This window comes from Podarcis bocagei (assembly GCF_964188305.1).
Source record: "Podarcis bocagei genome assembly, chromosome: 7".
Lineage (NCBI taxonomy): Eukaryota > Metazoa > Chordata > Lepidosauria > Squamata > Lacertidae > Podarcis > Podarcis bocagei.
Window position 1 is genome coordinate 46,237,127 of NC_138132.1, and position 9,904 is coordinate 46,247,030.

Here is a 9,904-nt window from a genome sequence, read left to right on the forward strand (position 1 = left end):
AGACTGGGGCTGGTGGGAATTGGCCTCCAATAATTTCTGGAGGGCCTTAGGTTATATACCCTTGCTGTGCCATCAGCACTGTACTGAATTTTTGTTTGATGTCACATAAAGCCACTTCAGGATGCTTTCTTTCTTTTCTACCTGAAAAGTGGGAGAAAGATTATATAAATAAATGTTGATAACTCCATTGTTAGTAGAACAATATTTAGCTACAAACATTTCCAATAGATTTTACTTTCAGTAAGTGAAATAAACACAGTGGAAAGTTGCTTTTCAGTAAATGTGCATAAGATCACACCATTACTTTCCCCTGGTCTGGGATATAGGATCAATTTGGTTTGGTTTGCATTTTAACGAGAACCAATACACAATCCAAAACATGCTATCTTTCAGAACTTGCATTTCTCTGAATTTTGCAATGCACTTTTTAAATTAAAAAAGCTTTATGAGTTTTCACTTCGGAGGAAAACAACAACAACAACAGTGCAGAACAGTGGTGAAATAAAAACTGGAAGAATGAGTAATTGAGAGAAAATGAAATTGACGGGTTTATCCATTCCTACCTCTGGATGAGAGATTTACAATACATTTTTAATAGTTAGTGTTATTACAAGTATGCAAGGAAGATTTCAGTGTAGGCAGAGATACGCTAATAATAATAATAATAATAATAATAATAATAATAATAATAATAATAATAATAATAATAATTTATTTATACGCCACCCATCTGGCTGAGTTTCCCCAGCCACTCTGGGCAGCTATAAGCAGACTGCACAACCAGCAATCCTTCATTTTCTCAAAAGAAAGCATAACACATTCACCCAAACACCCACGTACCCAAATATCTAACTTTTCTCTCCTCTTCCTCTCTGAATACAAACTGTAAACTTGGATCAAAATCATATCCCTGATCTGTCCAAGTACTTGGATGCTGTCCCTTTCCCAAACTTTTCATGCATCTTGCTTTACAAAAGCTGGAGAGTGATTTTCACTTATCAAAGAATGCTAACGTTCTTTCATTAAACTCCTGGGCTCCTCATTCACAGTGAGTAAGACAGCTAGAATTCTGAAAGAAAGAAACAAGCTTCACCAAGAGCAGGCCTAAACAATCTGTGATGCCCCAAACTGCATGCAGGTTACCAACCATGTATAGCAGCCCCAGTGGGCTGAGTACATCTCCTGTTGTTGCCATTCATCTGGGACTTGAAATGCAGGGGCCTGTCAAGCTCCCGGTAAACCACAGTCCATGGCTGGGTGGCCTGCGTTCAGCTTGATGGGTTATGAGTTGTCTTTTTTTTCCCCTCAGTGAAAAAAAACATTGTCCAACTTCCCCTTTACTTGCAAGTATATTTTGGACCCTACATTTTGTATGAAATTATCTACTAAAACACTCAGCGAGCTCAGATTACATAGGTTTGGGAAGAGTGTGTGCGTGTATGTGTGCCTTAATAGCATTTAAGAAAACTACTCATTCTAACAGACTGACATGTTTCTCTCTTTCTCTCTTTGCTAAGAAAGCCCATGGGTCAGTGGGAAAGTGAAGACAAAGAATCACTAAAGGAAGTAGGTCACACCACATATTTGAGCTGGTGAGTGATAAAAAGGAGTTAAAACGATGTGGTTTTTATTTACTTAAAAATGTCGCCACCATAACAAATTACCCTTGTTTTTGTATCACTTATCACTGAACATAAAAGCCCCCAACATGTGTTAATCGCAGGAAGTGTGCTTCATGCAGTTACCTTGGAGTGGCTAAATTTGCAAAAGAAATTTTAAAAAGTAAAAATAAAAATAAAAAACCCCTCATGAAAATTCATCAGCGTTTTATTGTGAATTTATTCGAGTGTAGCTTTGCATTTTATTTTGTGAAATATACAGAGCATATGCAGAGCAATTTCCTCAAATGTAATGGCTTTTTGAATCATTTTCACTAATATATGCAGTTTTGTACACATTACTTGGCCGAAGAAATGCATTGCAAATTTCAGAGAAGTGTAAATTTCAAAGGATAACAGGGTTTCAGTTCACATATTTGTCTGAGAATTAAAAGAGGAACTGAATCATATTTCTCCTTCATGCCAAGTCAGAGTTAATAAGAACATAAAAAGAACCTTCTGGATCAGACCAATAGCCCATTGAGTCCATCATCCTATTCTCACAATGGAGAACCAGATGCCTGTGGGAAAACAGCAAGCAGGATTTGAGTACAATAACATTCTGCCCTCCTTGGATTTCCAGCAACTGATATTCAGAAGCATTGCTGCCTAAAGTTGTGGAGGCACAGCATAGCCATCACAGCTATCAGCCATTAATAGCTCTCTCCTCTGTGAATTTGTCTAATCCTCTTTTAAAGCCATCCTGTGGCCTCCTGTGGGAACGAGTTCCATAGGTTAACTCTGCACTGTGTGAAAAGTACTTTCTTTTATCTGCCCTGAGTCTTCTAGCAAAGGATCCCAAGGTTAAGTGAGCTAAGCGTGCCTCTAAAACCATAGACCTTGCTCTTCCAGGCAATTCTAAGTTAAGAGCAATCAACTTATTTTGATGGCCCTTGATCTATTCTAACGTAGGATGAGTCGTAGTATCTCCACCCCCAGAGCATCAGAAAGTGGGCAAGGACATCAACACAAATGAAGCCTATAAGTGAGCCGCTGCTCACTTAAGGACTGTGGTTGTGCACATACTTAGAGCCTACGCAAACTGAAAAGGGTGTGGTTTTTCTTTGTGTTGGTTCAGAAAAGGTCCCTGCTGTCATAGTAGCTTCTCTTATTGGAGAAAAGTTGTGTGGCCTCTACCTGTTCCTGTTCTCACCCTGTCTTCCTCCTTTGCAAAGAAACAGCAGACATTGCAGTTGTCGAAATGCTTAACACCTGTCTTACATTGGCTTGGAATTGCTGTCACAACTTGTTAGTGTGGGTAAATGCCAAACAATCTGTACGTCACTCAGAAATAAGTCACGCTGAATTCCATGGGTATTACTCTCTAATTATGTACAGGATCGCAACCTGAACTGCTTAGTCTTAAAGGTGCCACACAGGTCTGTTGACAAGGGCTCACATGAAATTCCAGATCTATGGAGAAAGATGATTCCCCTCGTCCAGCTTATTCACTTCTGTTTCTTCTTTCCAGAATGGGGAATTTGCTAGAAGGATATTAAGTAGACTATGTAGGCTAGGACCTGGGAGATCAGGGTTAAAGTCACCATTCAGCCTTGAAGTTCTTTGTGTGGCCTTAGGCCAGTCACCGTCTCTCATCATATCTCTCAGGGTTGTTGTGAGGATGTCATGGTGAAAAGGAGACTCATGAATGCCACATTGAGCTCCTTGGAGGAATGGTGGAATGCCTATAATCTCAATACTGATATATAAGAATTATAATAATAAATAGCCTCTTCAGCTCTTCAGTCCCAGATTTGATGCAGGTGTGTGTGTGTGTGTGGCCAGGTTTGGAATAATGAAAGAGCCTAACCTAAAAATCAAAGAAGAAAGCATCAGGGACACTACCAGGATATTCTGGGCTACAAACATTAGACTGCCCAGCACCAGTCTGAATACCAGTTCCTGGAAGCCATGGGAGGGGTGAGTGCTCTTGGCCTTGGATCCTGCTTGCTGGCTTCCCATAGGCATCTAGTTGGCTACTGTGAGAACAGGATGCTACACTAGATTGATCACTGTTGACCCTAACTTCTCACAAGGAGTTGTGCTGCATCATGGGGGCATGCACCAAAAGGTCCCCTCCTTGCCTGAACAGGTGGGTTTGGGGTAGGCAAGATATGACTACCTCACCTTCAACATACAGGATTGGTTCATCCATTATATCAAGCTTAGCAGTTAAATGATTAGATTCTTGCACATTTTCATTCTGTGCAGATCATTTTGTATTGGTAAAAACAGCCTTAGTTTACTCCAACTATGGTTTTCTTGTCTCTTTATTTTCTGCCTCTACTCACAAATCAAACAGGTGTGAATTAAGTTTGTAGAGACACCTGTTTGTTACATGGATAGATTACATATGCATAAAAGTACATTATGTGTGTACTTGAAAAACATTAAACCCTCTCTGGTTTAAGGCTGTCCAATGAGTCAAAAGCAGATAGAACAAGCTCTCAGACACTTTAGATCAGTTGTGTGTTGGTATTGTTCATGTACAGAATAATGAAGGATTCTTAACCAAATACCTTCTCTTTCTCTTCTACCACAACTAGGAGTTAACAGATCTGTCATTTTTTATTTCTGTTGGTTTCTCATTTTTTCAACCTTAAGTTCAGATCTCTTTTTCAAAAAGAAAGAAAGAAAAGGAAAAGGCCCCCGTGAAAGTTGATCAGGATTTTAGTGAGAATTTGTCTTAGTATGAAGATTGCTGTATACAAATTTGCCTAAGACACAAAGCAAAATCCTCTAATATAATTCATTTTTTGTATAGTTTTCACCACTGTGTTCCTTTTTACGCTCACTTTAGCAGTTTTGTACACATTACTTGGCCAGAGAACTGCATTGCAAAATTCAGATAAATGTGCATTTCAAAGGATGGCTGGGTTTCACCCATTTGTCTCAGAGAGTGAAAATTGGGCAAGTCGGCCCTTAAATGTGAACAGGATCAAATTGCTCCACCATACCTTCTTTCAGCACTCTTCATTTCACATAGGCAAGTTTCAACTAGTTCCTGCCAATCTGTTCTCTCACACACTCTCATTCTCTCTCTGACCCATGCTTGGTTTGGTGAGGGTTGCATTAGACAATCCAAACACTCTCAGATCAATTCAAAGGACAAGGAATGGGAAGCAAGCTATGCCAAGCACGTTAAAGACAAATGGAGTGCCCTGTTACTGAGAAGAAGGTGTTAACCAGTCAACATCTTAAGCTCCACTTATCACTTCTGCTTTATCAGCTTGAGTGTGCTTGTCCTGTTCTTCAGGAAAATTGCTTAAATATTAATGGAGGCCATATATATAATGTTTTATTATCATTTCCCTCTGTCATCTGCTGAGACATGGCACAAAGCATTGTTGTCTCAGCCTTGATTTTTGTCTTCAGACAGCACTACCTGTCATGTGCATAATTAACGGAAGAAACATCAACAGCCTTCCTTTGTAACAAGACAGAGTCTGAAATCAAGATGTTAAGAGGGGATTAATCTTTCTGAGTGCATGCATGGAATTTATCTCAATGGTTGCATCATGGGAAGGAAATCTTGACAAAGATACTCGTAGAAACTCCTGGGAAATCCTGTTGGGAGCATTCTAGGTAGATCAAAGAAATGTAGCTAATATCACGTATCAGCAGACCAAATTAGGAGCTAAAGCTGCTGTCCTAAACCAGTGCCTTGGAGGCATGTTCAGTGAAGGAAGCAGGATTTATGTGATGCCTTGTTAAATTCTGCAGCCCTCTCATCATACTAGAAGTTGAGGGTCACCCAAATCAATGAGATACATGCTACAATCTAGTGTAGAATTAAGCATGATGTTTTGAATGTGTTTCAGTGGGCTTTAGGGTGCTTACATTTTCAATCTGATGCAGCCTTACTATGAACTCAGTGGAATAAATTTTAGGACTGAGATGCAAGGGTTGGATTTTCAGTGATAATGTTAACCAGGATTTCATTGCTGCATTTCAATGTAGAGAATACTACTAACCCACCTTTTTCAGATGTTCAAAAGAAGAAATAGACCTGACTCTAACAATTTTTTTACATTAACAAAATGCATGCAAAATGTGCATTTTAGAGGAAATACTTTGAAAAACACTGGGAAGAATGTGCAGTTTACAGGAAGAATACATACAAAATGTGCACAATATACATCTGGATTTTACATGCCTTCTTTCATGCACCCACGAAGAAATAGGGTGGAACACGACCTATGTATGATTGAGTGAAACTGACTCAATTTGGACTTAGGTTGGTCCACCCATTCCCAACTTTAAAAAAGTGTCAATTTCATCAAAAGTAAAATTGTTCCTCCCCCTTTCATTTGAACATCTGAAGGAAGCTTTAATCTAGAGCTACTAGAATTTAAGTGATTGTATCTGTAAAAACAATTATCCATCTTGAACGTATTAGCAAAGATTGATATTTACATTATCCCAATTCAGTCCCTCACATCTGCCTAGGCATTGGGAGTTTAAGAACCTATTTCATACCGAGTCATACCTTTAGTTCACATAGCTTTGTATTGTCTACACTGAATGGCAGTAGCTCTAAAGGAGTCTTCCCAGTCTTGCCTGGAAATGTTAGGGACCTTTGACATGCAAAATTTGTGCTCTGCACTGACCTACAAACTGCCCCCCCCACACACATTATTGGTGCTATTGGATGTGGATTACTAGCAGGATAGCATGCTATATAAATATCCTGAGTGTAGCAAGTAGATTCTGAACATTGTTGCCTTGAGCAGTTAGGGTTTAAGGATGTGTCTGTAAAAGCAGGTGGTTTTCAAAAACAAAGCTTGAAAATATCACAGTGAAACGCATATGCTTGAATTTGTGCAAAATCTGGTCTCCACTCTAAAGGTTATGCAAATGGGTTCCAGCCAGCTTCATTTGAAGTACTTTGGTATAAAACTGCTTTGGGGGATCAAGCCGTAAACTGAGAAGGTTTACATCCTAAATGACATGTCTTGAACTCATTTCTGTTTCTGACCTTCTATAGTTGCCAGGTTGATCTCATTTTCTCTCCCTTGTTATACCTGCATCACATTTTCAGAGGTCACATTCTGTAGTTCTGGAAACTTTCCAGTTTCCACATCCCAAATCTCAGTCTGTCAAGACTGAGATTTAAGGACCGATGAAGGATGGTTTTCAAACAAGGAAATCATGAAAAGATTTATGAGATTTACAAACTACTCTGCATTGTCATGCATGTGTATTTGCATGTTCCAACACTATCCATAATCTAAATGCTATTGCTCTTAAAACTGCACATTTTACAAACAGCAAAATAATGGTGTTGCTTTCATAACCTTATTGTAGGCTTTGGAAGGAACCCGTGTGGTTACTGCTGGACGCAAAATGCTAGACAAAATTAGCATGTGGGTATATTATTGCTCACTGCTGAAAGTAAGATTTCTACAACCACAATAACCAGAACCAAAACCAAATAAACAGAACCATATCAGCTAAATTGAAATTAGATTATCAGGAATTCCCAAGGATTAAGATTTAAACACCAGGAGGCTGAACCTTTGATCCCAGTATACCGACTTAGATACTAAACAAGGAAACACACAAAACAAACATTAGTATGCTTCTTTCTCCCATGAAATTCAAAACCCTTGCTATGAATGCTGATCAATCAACAAAGAAGTTCTGGAGTGGTCATGCTTGAAAAATCTCAGAAGTGGTGGAATAAGTATTTATATGGGTCTGTGGATAAACTGATGGAGGAACAGAGAAGATGCTCCATCATCAGGACAGAGATTCTACATCCTGGGTGAAATCCCATTCTCACCATTTGCGCTGCCAATTGCATGGACATTTAGAGTTTTTCTTATTCATTGGAAATGCTGAGAGGGGAAGAATTCTGGAAATTTAACACTCTGAGTCACCAACTACTCTGCTATGGTGTATTGCCGTGAAATTGCTAACAACTGGATTAGCCACTGGTGCAAACAGAGGAGTTGTTACCTCTGCTTTTAAACTGGTCTTCCCAAATCCTTCAGCTAACAGTGGAAAATATCTAAAGGGATGTTAGGTGCATGTTTGACTTCTTGTTTTCAGTTTTTATCCAGTATTTCCAAGCTTGGGAGCATTTGAAGTTCAACTACGTGTCCAGTTGGCTACCTGGTGTAGCAAATGAAGTCAATAACCAAAGAGTGGCAAGGCTTGCCATTTTGTTATGCAACCATCATAAGCATGAGTTGTGTGCGGGACTTTCACTTGAAAGTTAGCCCATTACCAAACAATGTTTTCACCAAAATATGCTTAGACATTTATATATAAAGAGTATCAGCATCAGTTTCCATTGCAGCCTACTAATCCTCCTTTATAACAACCACTTTTTACTAGTTTGAAGAAACCCACATTCATTCTCTATATGGATACAATCTACCGTGAAAGGCTCATTTCTATTTTCAAAAGTTAGATGGTTTCCTCACTGAAAATTTGTTTCTGTGCCAACAAAGAACACCAAATTTGCATTTGTACATGATCTTTGTTAATAGCTGGTACAAAGGTGAGAGCCAAATCCTTACTTCTACTGATTAAAATAATATCAGTAGTCATTATTGGTACAGATAAAAATTCTCAATAGCAAAAATATGCAGTTTTTGGAGTACACACTATACAAAATACATAGGGTGTTATAATATGCCAACTAGGTGAGACTGGGCAACTGTGTGAAAAAATGCCTAGATCTCCTTCTGTTTATACTGGCCACCAAGGTTGTGGCTGCATGCATGCAGCAAATGTGTATGCCTGGGAAACAATGTAACCTAACTACATGCGTACCCACCTCTACGCCCACTCCCCAATAAATAAGACTTGCAGAACACATTCATAATATCAAGAGCAAATAAAACTGACAGTATTCAATCCATTTGTGGTTTCTGCAGTGATGAAATACAATTGGGCTGTTTTACAGGGATGTAAAAAACAACAACAATGAAAAAGATTTAGATGTGGACTGGGGCTGCCTTGACAATCATTTTATAGCTTTTGGGAGAGAGTTTTGACAAAGTATTGTGCAGGTATGGCTGAGGTGTCCTGAAAAATACACTAGGACACGTTGTCAATGCAGGAAGCAATGCCAGAGTGTTAGGAAGAGCAGTATTTATTCTCTCTTTTCTTCCTTTTTAAAGAGGAGAGCAAAGAAATGGTTGTTTACCAACCACATGAAAAGTGTTACAGGGAGACATATTTTAACCAGTATTTCCAAGAAACTTTGGCGTTTGTTTTAAAAGGTTCCTTCATTTCCAAAGCTATTTTTAAGGGACCAATTTCCATTTAATTAAAAACAATAATAATTGATTCCCCAAAACTTATCATCTCTCTCAATCCCAAAATACAGCTGGCAGTTATCTCCTATTTCAGAAGGCCCTCAAGATTCAGCTAAGTACAGATATTGTGGAGGTTAATTAATATCCATCATATAATTGCAAGCATTTCAAGGGGAAAGTGTGTGTGTGTGTAAGCAAGACAAGAATCTATAAAAAGCAATATTGCAGGGGGAGGGTGAAATCAGCTGCATTTCACAGGGAAGACTGTGGTTCAGATAGCAAATAGTGAAACATAACTATTATGTTGGATGCATGGAACAGTTAGACAAGACTGTGCTTAGCTATCCCTTTCCTTTGGTGTACTTCTCTTCTCCTTAAAAAATAAATAAATTGGGAAAGTGATACAATTGGCTTAGAGCTAAGACCAACTTCTTATTATAAACTTTGATTTTAATTGCTATCATTATTATTACTAATAGTGACATTTTCATTCCTGGCGCTGCATGTTTGCAGAATACCCCCACTGCAGTGGAATATTTAGTCTCCGTCTGTTCTTCTGCATGATTTTTCAGACAGCTAAAAAGTGAATTCAGACCATTGGGAACTCTGTGATTCCCTTTGATTATTTTCAACAAATCTTGGCTTTCTGTAGCAGGTCAACTCCAATTGGATATCCCTTGCCTTAATTCTAGGATTCCTGCTAAACACTTTCCTCGGAAAGTGCCACATGGAGCAATCCAATCCTAAGAATGCTTACTTGGAATTAAGTCTCAATGATGTCAGTGAATTTACTTTCTGTAAGGGCAGAAGACTGTAGTCTTAGCCCCTGTCTGCAAAGAAAGCCTTGCTGGGAATTTTCAAGAGAGGGTGGGTGAAGTTAAGAGGCTTCTCTATAGCTTTGCTGGTTATCAGTGACATTATTTAATTGGAACTGAAGTGAGCAGCTGTTAGATCCCCCCTAATGCAAACATTATG

General features: G+C 38.8%; 1 protein-coding gene across 5 annotated transcripts in view; it reads right to left on the reverse strand.

The window, feature by feature from the left end:
- The window catches only part of CDH8 (cadherin 8), a 239,377-nt gene that overhangs the window by 226,861 nt on the left and 2,612 nt on the right, over window positions 1–9,904 (reverse strand). The window lies entirely within an intron of this gene.